Raw genomic sequence first — 10,674 nt, forward strand, 5'->3', positions numbered from 1 at the left:
GAGTTCTGTCTGGATGTGCTTTGTGCTATATCAGCATGCACATTATTTTGATTAACAGACCCTTCCATTGTAAATTCACATACCTGGAAATTATGCCCTAAACCAAGGGTGGAAAGTTGACCTCATCTTACGTGACAGCTTCAATTCATCAGTATGGCTATGTGGAGGGTTATTTTGAGAAGAATCAGATACTATGTCTGAGCACAACAGAAAAGAAAGTGACACGGCCCATGTCTGCCGTGGATAAAAAAGGGGAAAATGACAGGCATATTGTGCCGTCATTTGCCATCCCATCCCTTTAATTTCCAGTAGCGATTCCAAGCTTGGGGATATACTAACTAGGAAAGTGTTTCAGAATTGGCGAGGGATGAACACATGTCTGGTGTAACAAGACATATTCAAAAATCACCACTGTATAGATACTTTTATTGGTATATCATTTACTTTGAAATTCCAAATAACATCTGAAAAAGTGAGAATTGTAATGCGTGGCAGAAAAAAGTGATGTGTTTTTAAATGCTGAGAAACATTGCTCTAGTCTTGATTCATAAATAACTTTGTTCTTGCATCTTGGCAATGAATATAGTTTAGTCTAACAAGCATTAATTGAACACCTATGAGTACACCACTATGCTGCACACTCGGTCAGCTCCTACAATCAAAGAGCTTATAATTGCTGAATTAAGTGCACATTCATGTATTTTTCTTTTATCTTGCGGTACTGAAACTCTATACCCATTGAACAGCTCCTCTTTTCTCCCTTCTTCCATCCCCTGACAAACACTATTCTACTTTCTGTTTTTAAGAGTTTGAATACTTTGGACACTTCATATAAGTAGAATCATTTATTATTTGTCTTTTTGTGACTGACTTATTTCATATAGCATAATGTCTTCAAGGTTCACCCATGGTGTAAAATATGACGGAGTTTCCTCTTTTTTAAGGCTGAATAATGTTTCATTGTGTTTTTTATATATATATATATATATATATATATATAAAATATTTTCTTTATCCATTCATCTGTTGATGCACATTTAGGTTGCTTTCACTTCTTGGCTATTGTGAATAATGATGCAATGAACATGTGTGCAGCTATCTCTTCAAGATTCTGTTTTCAGTTCTTCTAAATATATACTCAGGAATGAGATTGATGGATCATATGGTGATTCTATTTTTAATTTTTTGAGGAACCTACATACAGCTTTCCATAGAGACTGTATGAATATACATTCCCACCAACAGTGCACATGGGTTCCAATCTCTCCACACCCTCTCCAACACTTGTTATTTTCTGTTTTTTTCATAGTGGCCATCTTAATGGATGTGAGGTGATACCTCATTCTAGTTTTGATTTGCGTTTCCTGGTTGATTAGTGAAATAAGCATTTTTTTTCATATATCTGTTGCCTATTTGTATATCTTCTTTTGAGAAATGTCTGTCAAGTCCTTGGACCATTTTTTAATTAAGTTTTAAGGGATTTTTTTGTTATAGATTTATAGGAGTTCTTTATGTATTTTAGAGATTAATCCTTTATCAAATATATGGCTTGCAATATATAGATTTTCTCCCATTCTGTAGGTTGCCTTTTCAGTCTTCTGATTGTTTCCTTTGCTGTACAAAAGCTTTTTAATTTGATGTAGTCCCACTTATTTGTGTTTTTTGTTTGTTTGGGTTTTTTGCCTATGCTTTTGCGGTCATATCTATAAGGTTAATGCCAAGACCAATGTCATGAAGCCTTTTCCCTATGTTTTCTTCTAGAAAATTTAAAGTTTCAAGTCTTAAATTTAAATTTTTAATCCATTTTAAGTTGATTTTTGTGCATGGTATAAGATTCCAATTTTGTTCTCTTGCTTGTGAATGTCCAGTTTTCCCAGCACCGTTTATTGAAGAGACTTTCCCTTCCTGCATTGTATATTCTTAGCTTCCTTGTCAAAGGCTAGTTGACCATATATGCATGGATTTATTTCTGGGCTCTCTATTCTGTCCCACTGGTTTTTGTGTCTCTGTCTTTCTGCTAATACTATGCTGTTTTGACTACTGAAATTGTTTTTAATTAATTTTTATTGGAGTATGGTTGCTTTACAATGTTATGTTTGCCTCCACTCAACAACAAAATGAATCAGCCATGTACATACAGATATGAAGCTTTCTAGTATACACTGAAATCAGCTTTCTTGCCTCCAGCTTTGTTCTTTTTTCTCAGGATCTATTGGTCTCTTTGTGGTCTTTTGTAGTTCAATATGAATTGTAGAATTGTTTTTTTCTATTTCAGAAAATAATGTCATTGGGATTTTGATAGGGATTGCATTGAATCTTTAAATTGCTTTGGAAATATGGACATTTTAACAATAAGTCTTCCAATCCATGTTCATGGGGGGTCTTTCCATTTGTTTGTGTCTTGTTTAATTTCTTTCATCAACATTTCATAGTTTTCAGTATACAAGTCTTTCACACTCCTTGGTTAAGTTTATTCATAAGTGTTTTATTCTTTTTGATGCTATTGTAAATGGTATTGTTTTCTTCATTTTCTTTTCAGATAGTTTTTTAGTTAATGTATAAGAACAATTGATTTTTGTATATTGATTTTGTATCCTGAAACTTTACTGAATTTATTAGTTCCAACAGTTTTTTGATGGTGTCTGTAGGGTTTTCTATATATAAGACCTGTAAACAGGAAAGATTTTTCTTCTTTCTTTCTTTTTTTTTTCATATCACATTATTTTCTTTTATATTTTTTCTTTTATTCTTTTATACAGCAGGTTCTTATTAGTCATCCGTTTTATACACATCAGTGTATACATGTCAGTCCCAGTCTCCCAATTCATCGCACCACCACCCCCACTTCCCACCGCTTTCCCCCACTGGTGTCCATACGTTTGTTCTCTACATCTGTGTCTCAGTTTCTGCCCTGCAAACCGGTTCATCTGTACCAGTTTTCTAGGTTCCACATATATGCCTTAATATATGATATTTATTTTTCTCTTTCTGACTTACTTCACTCTGTATGACAGCTTCTTGATCCATCCACGTCTCCACAAATGACCCAATTTCATTCCTTTTCGTGGCTGAGTAATATTCCATTGTATATATGTACCACATCTTCTTTATGCATTCGTCTGTTGATGGGCATTTAGGTTGCTTCCATGAGCTGGTAAATAGTGCTGCAGTGAACAGTGGGATACATGTGTCTTTTTGAATTATGGTTTCCTGTGGGTATATGCCCATTACTGGGATTACTGGGTCATATGATAGTAATATTTTTAGTTTTTTAAAGAATCTCCATACTCTTCTCCATACTGGCTGTATCAGTTTTACATTCCCACCAACAATGCAAAAGGGTTCCCTTTTCTCCACACCCTCTGCAGCATTTGTTGCTTGTAGATTTTTTGATGATGCCCATTCTGACTGGTGTGAGGTGATACCTCATTGTAGTTTTGCTTTGCATTTCTCTAATAATTAGTGATGTTGAGCAGCTTTTCATGTGCTTCTTGTCCATCTGTATATCTTCTTTAGAGAAAAGTCTATTTAGGTTTTCTGCCCATGTTTGGATTGGGTTATTTGTTTTTTAATATTGAGCTGCATGAGCTGTTTGTATATTTTGGAGATTAATCCTTTGTCCGTTGATTCATTTGCAAATATCTTCTCCCATTCTGAGGGTTGTCGTTTTGTCTTGTTTATGGTTTCCTTTGCTGTGCAAAAGCTTTTAAGTTTCATTAGATCCCATTTGTTTATTTTTGTTTTTATTTCCATTACTCTAGGAGGTGGATCAAAAAAGATCTTGCTATGATTTATGTTAAAGAGTGTTCTGCCTATGTTTTCCTCTAAGAGTTTTATAGTGTCTGGTCTTACATTTAGGTATAATCCATTTTGAGTTTATTTTTGTGTATGGTGTTAGGGACGGTTCTAATTTCCTTCTTTTACATGTAGCTGTCCAGTTTTCCAGCACCACTTATTGAAGAGACTGTCTTTTCTCCATTGTATATCCTTGCCTCCTTTGTCATAGATTAGTTGACCATAGGTGCATGGGTTTATCTCTGGGCTTTCTATCTTGTTCCATTGATCTATGTTTCTGTTTTTGTGACAGTACCATATTGTCTTGATTACTGTAGCTTTGCAGTATAGTCTGAGGTCAGGGAGTCTGATTCCTCCAGCTCTGTTTATTTCCCTCAAGACTGCTTTGGTTATTCGGGGTCTTTTGTGTCTCCATACAAATTTTAAGATTTTTTGTTCTAGTTCTGTAAAAAATGCCATTGGTAATTTGATAGCGATTGCATTGAATCTGTACATTGCTTTGGGTAGTATAGTCATTTTCACTATATTGATTCTTCCAATCCAAGAGCACCATATATCTCCCCCTCTGTTGCTATCATCTTTAATTGCTTTCATCAGTGTCTTATAGTTTTCTGCATAAAGGTCTTTTGTCTCCCTGGGTAGGTTGATTCCTAGGTATTTTATTCTTTTTGATGCAGTGGTAAATGAGAGTGTTTCCTTAATTTCTCTTTCAGATTTTTCATCATTAGTGTAGAGGAATGCAAGAGATTTCTGTGCATTAATTTTGTATCCTGCGACTTTACCAAATTCATTAATTAGCTCTAGTTTTCTGGTGGCATCTTTAGGATTCTCTATGTATAGTATTGTGTCATCTGCAAACAGTGACAGTTTTACTCCTTTTTTTCTCCAATTTGTATTCCTTTTATTTGTTTTACTTCACTGATTGCCATGGCTAGGACTTCCAAAACTATGTTGAATAATAGTGGTGACGGTGGACATCCTTGTCTTGTTCCTGATCTTAGAGGGAATGCTTTCAGTTTTTCACCATTGAGAATGATGTTTGCTGTGGGTTTGTCATATATGGCCTTCATTATGTTGAAGTAGGTTCTCTCTATAACCACTTTCTGGAGAGTTTTTATCATAAATGGGTGATGAGTTTTGTCAAAAGCTTTTTCTGCATCTATTGAGATGATGATATGGTTTTTATTCTTTAATTTGTTAATATGGTGTATCACATTGATTGATTTGGATGTATTGAAGAATCCTTGCATCCCTAGGATAAATCCCACTTGATCATGGTGTATGATCCTTTTAATGTGTTGTTGGATTCTGTTTGCTAGTATTTTGTTGAGGATTTTTTGCATCTGTATTCATCAGTGATATTGGTCTGTAATTTTCTTTTTTGTAGTATCTTTGTCTGGTTTTGGTATCAGGGTGATGGTGGCCTCACAGAATGAGTTTGTGAGTGTTCCTTCCTCTACAATTTTTCAGAAGACTTTGAGAAGTATGAGTGTTAGCTCTTCTCTAAATGTTTGATAGAATTCACCTGTGCAGCCATCTGGTCTTGGACTTTTGTTTGTTGCAAGATTTTTAATCACAGTTTCAATTTCATTACTTGTGATTGGTCTGTTCATATTTTCTATTTCTTCCTGGTTCAGTCTTGGAAAGTTATACCTCTCTAAGAATTTGTCTATTTCTTCCAGGTTGTCCATTTCATTGGCATAGAGTTGCTTGTAGTAGTCTCTTAGGATGCTTTGTATTTCTGCGATGTCTGTTGTAACTTCTTCTTTTTCATTTCTAATTTTATTGATTTGAGTCCTCTCCCTCTTTTTCTTGATGAGTCTGGCTAATGGTTTATCAATTTTGTTTCTCTTTTCAAAGAACCAGCTTTTAGTTTTATTGATCTTTGCTATTGTTTTGTTTCTGTTTCATTTATTTCTGCTCTGATCTTTATGATTTCTCTCCTGCTAACTTTGGGTTTTGTCTATTCTTCTTTCTCTAGTTCCATTGGTGTAAGTTTAGATTGTTATTTGAGATTTTTTTTGTTTCTTGACGTAGGCTTGTATAGCTATAAACTTCCCTCTTAGAACTGCTTTTGCTGCATCACATAGGTTTTGGATCATCATGTTTTCATTGTCATTTGTCTCTAGGTATTTTTTGATTTCCTCTTTGATTTCTTCAGTGATCTCTTGGTTATTTAGTAACGTATTTTTAGCCTCCCTGTGTCTCTGTGTTTTACGGTTTCTTGTTTCTTCCCTGTAATTGATTTCTAATCTCATAGCATTGTGGTCAGAAAAGATGCTTGATATGATTTCAATTTTCTTAAATTTACTGAGGCTTGATTTGTGACCCAAGATGTGATCTATCCTGGAGAATGTTCCATGAGCACTTGAGGAGGAAGTGTAATCTGCTTTTTTCGGATGGAATGTCCTATAAATATCAATTAAATCTATCTGGTCTATTGTGTCTTTTAAAGCTTGTGTTTCCTTATTAATATTCTGTTTGGATGATGTGTCTATTGGTGTAAGTGAGGTGTTAAAGTTCCCCATTATTATTGTGTTACTGTCAGTTTCCTCTTTTATAGCTGTTAGCAGTTGCCTTATGTATTGAGGTGCTCCTGTGTTAGGTGCATCTATATTTATAATTATTATATATTCTTCTTGGATTGATCCCTTGATCATTATGTAGTTTCCTTCCTTGTCTCTTGTAACATTCTTTATTTTAAAGTCTATTTTATCTGATATGAGTATTGCTACTCCAGCTTTCTTTTGATTTCCATTTGCATGGAATATCTTTTTCCATCCCCTCACTTTCAGTCTGTATGTGTCCCTAGGTCTGAAGTGGGTCTCTTGTAGACAGCATATATATGGGTCTTGTTTTTGTATCCATTCAGCAAGCCTGTGCCTTTTGGTTGGAGCATTTAATCCATTCACGTTTAAGGTAATTATCGATATGTATGTTCCTATGACCATTTTCTTAATTGGTTTGGGTTTGTTTTTGTAGGTCCTTTTCTTCTCTTGTGTTTCCCACTTAGAGAAGTTCCTTTAGCATTTGTTGTAGAGGTGGTTTGGTGGTGCTGAGCTCTCTTAGCTTTTGCTTGTCTGTAAAGCTTTTGATTTCTCCATCGAATCTGAATGAGATCCTTGTCGGGTAGAGTAATCTTGGTTTTAGTTTCTTCCCTTTCATCCCTTTAAGTATATTGTGCCACTCCCTTCTGGCTTATAGAGTTTCTGCTGAGAAATCAGCTGTTAACTTTATGGGAGTTCCCTTGTATGTTATTTGTCATTTTTCCCTTGCTGCTTTCAGTAATTTTTCTTTGTCTTTAATTTTTGCCAGTTTGATTACTATGTGTCTCAGCATGTTTCTCCTTGGGTTTATCCTGCCTGGGACTCTCTGCGCTTCCTGGACTTGGGTGGCTATTTCATTTCCCATGTTAAGGAAGTTTTCGACTAAAATCTCTTCAAATATTTTCTCGAGTCCTTTCTCTCTCTCTCTTCTCCTCTGGGACCCCTATAACGAGAATGTTGTTGCATTTAATGTCCCAGAGGGTGTCTGTCTTAGGCTGTCTTCATTTTTCATTCCTTTTTCTTTATTCTGTTCCACAGCAGTGAATTCCACAGTTCTGTCTTCCAGGTCACTTATCCGTTCTTTTGCCTCAGTTATTCTGCTATTGATTCCTTCTGTTGTATTTTTCATTTCAGTTATTGTATTGTTCATCTCTGTTTGTTTGTTCTTTAATCCTTCTAGGTCTTTGTTAAACATTTCTTGTATCTTCTCAATCTTTGCCTGCATTCTTTTTCCGAGGTCCTGGATCCTCTTCACTGTCATTATTCTGAATTCATTTTCTGGAAGGTTGCCTACCTCCACTTCATTTAGTTGATTTTCTGGGGTTTTATCTTGTTCCTTCATCTGGTACATAGCCCTCTGCCTTTTCATCTTGTCTATCTTTCTGTGAGTGGTTTTTTTTTTTTTCCACAGGCTGCAGGATTGTAGTTCTTCTTGCTTCTGCTGTCTGCCCTCTGGTGGATGAGGCTATCTAAGAGGCTTGTGCAAGTTTCCTAATGGGAGGGACTGGTGGTGGGTAGAGCTGGCTGTTGCTCTGGTGGGCAGAGCTCAATAAAACTTTAATCCTCTTGTCTGCTGATGGGTGGGGCTGGGTTCCCTCCCTGTTGATTGTTTGGCCTGAGGCGACCCAACACTGGATCATACCTGGGCTCTTTGGTGGGGCTAATGGCGGACTCTGGGAGGGCTCACACCAATGAGTACTTCCCAGAACTTCTGCTGCCAGTGTCCTTGTCCTCACGGTGTGACAGAGCCATGCCCCGCCTCGGCAGGAGACCCTCCAACACTAGCAGGTAGGTCTGGTTCAGTCTCCTATGGGATCACTGCTCCTTCTCCTGGGTCCCAGTGTGCACACTACTTTGTGTGTGCCCTCCAAGAGTGGAGTCTTGTTTCCCCCAGTCCTGTCAAAGTCCTGCAATCAAATCCCACTAGCCTTCAAAGTCTGATTCTCTAGGAATTTGTCCTCCCATTGCCAGACTCCCCCAGGTTGGGAAGCCTGACATGGGGCTCAGAACCTTCACTCCGGTGGGTAGACTTCTGTGGTATAAGTGTTCTCTAGTTTGTGAGTCACCCACCCAGCAGTTATGGGATTTGATTTTATTGTGATTGCGCCCCTCCTACCGTCTCATTGTGGCTTCTCCTTTGTCTTTGGATGTGGGGTATCTTTTTTGGTGAGTTCCCGTGTCTTCCTGTCGATGATTGTTCAGCAGTTAGTTGTGATTCCGGTGTTCTCGCAAGAGGGAGTGAGAGCACATCCTTCTACTCCGCCATCTTGAACCAAATCTCTGCTTCTTCCTTTCTTATTTGGATGCCTTTTATTTCTTTTTTCTTACCTAATTGCTCTGTCTAGAACTTCAAGTACTATGTTGAATAGAATTGATGAGACTGGGCATCCTTGCCTTGTTCCTGATGTTAGAGAAAAAGCTCTGTTTTTCACCATTGAGTATGATGTTAGCTGTAGCTTTTTATATTTGGCCTTTGTTTTGTTGAGATACTTTCCTTCTCTTTTTAATTTGTTGAGAGTTTTTATCATAAAAGGGTTTTGAATTTTGTCAAACCCTTTTTTTTTGCATCAGTTGAGATGATCATGTGATTTTATCCTCTATTCTGTAAATGTAGTGTATCATGGTATATGATCTGTTTGATGTGCTGTGGAATTCAGTTTGCAAGTATTTTGTTGAGGATTTTTGCATTTATATTTTAAAGGGATATTGACCTGTAGGTTTCTTTTCCTTGTGGTACCTTTGTCTGGCTTTGGTATGAAGGTAAGAATGGCATCAGAAAATGAGTTTGGAAGTATTCCCTCCTCTTCAATTTTTTGGGAAGAATTTGAGAAAGATTGGCATTAATTCTTCTTTAAATGTTTAGTATTCACCAGCCAAGCCATCTGGTCCTGAGCTTTTCTTTGTTAGGAGGTTTTCAATTACTGCTTCAATCTTCATACTAGTTATAGATTTGTTCAGATTTTCTATTTCTTCATGATTTAGTCTTGGTAGGTTATATGTTTCTAAGAATTTGTCCAATTCTTCTTTGTCATACAGGTTTTTGGTGTATGACTGTTCATAGTAGTCTCTTGTGATCCCTTTTATTTCTGTGGCATCATTTGTAACCTCTTCTTTCATTTCTTATTTTATCAATTTGGGTGTTCTTTCCTTTTTTCTTAGTCTAGCCAAGGGTTTGTCGATTTTGTTTATCTTTTAAAATCTCTTAATTTTGTTGATTTTTTATTTCATTTATTTCTGTGCTTATCATTCTTTCCTTTCTTCTGCTAACTTTGGGCTTAGCTTGTTCTTCTTTTTCTAGCTCCTTGAGGGGAAAATTAGGTTGCTGATTTGAGATCTTTCTTCATTTTTTAATGTAGGTATTTCTCACTATGAACTTCTTAGTACTGCTTTTGCTAGTTGCCATATATTTTGGTATGTTGTGTTTTTATTTTAATTTTATCAAGATATTTTCTAATTTCCCTTATGATTTTTTCTTTGACTTACTTGGTTGTTCAAGAGAGTGGCATTTAATTTCCAGTTCATATTTTTTAAATGCTCTGTTAGAGCCAGCTATTACAAAGAGGACTGAAGGAAAAAAACAAAGAGTTCTGATGTTCTCCAAATAACATGGAAATGCAGGTCCCTTGTGTACAAATGAATTTAGTATACCTCACTTCAGAAATTTATGGTAACTATATATCTGACCTGAAGAAGCCTTCACCCTAATAACATTCCTCTTTAATGTTTGCAAAATGCCTAAGACAATCAAGCCCGTCTTCATCCTTTTCTGTCCAGTTCTAACTGGTTCCATCGTTCAGAGTCTAGTCTCATCCTTACCCCTGAGCCAACACTTTCTTATCCTGCCCAGATTCTTTGCTAACCATTACTAATTAAAGACCTTTGGTCTCTGGCTACAGTGTGCTTTTCAAGAGCTAGAGCTTAATCAGGCAAATGGGGTTTATAGTTTTCTATTTCTATATTGATGAATATGAGACATATAATTACCAGTGCCCAGAGTCCAAAAGGAGGAATAAAATATATAAATTGTAGTATCTACCTCTAGGTAATATTAACTCATAGACAGATTATATATTTTGAACAATACCCAATTTTAGCCGTCAAATAAAATTCCAAGTGATTCACAGAGAGAAGCAAAATTTTTCTTTATCATGAGCATAATGATACCGTTTGCATTTATTAGTTCACTGGATTTTTATAAAATCTTAGTAAGAGAGGCAGGGTTTTATCTTAGAATAAATGCTCAGCATATGTTGATTTAATATGTGTAGTGTTAACTTTTGAAAGAAGGCCTACATTCCATGACATCAAATAACTAGCAATTTTGCTGGGAAAT

This window comes from Leucopleurus acutus, assembly GCF_964270905.1.
Source record: "Leucopleurus acutus genome assembly, chromosome: 3".
Lineage (NCBI taxonomy): Eukaryota > Metazoa > Chordata > Mammalia > Artiodactyla > Delphinidae > Leucopleurus > Leucopleurus acutus.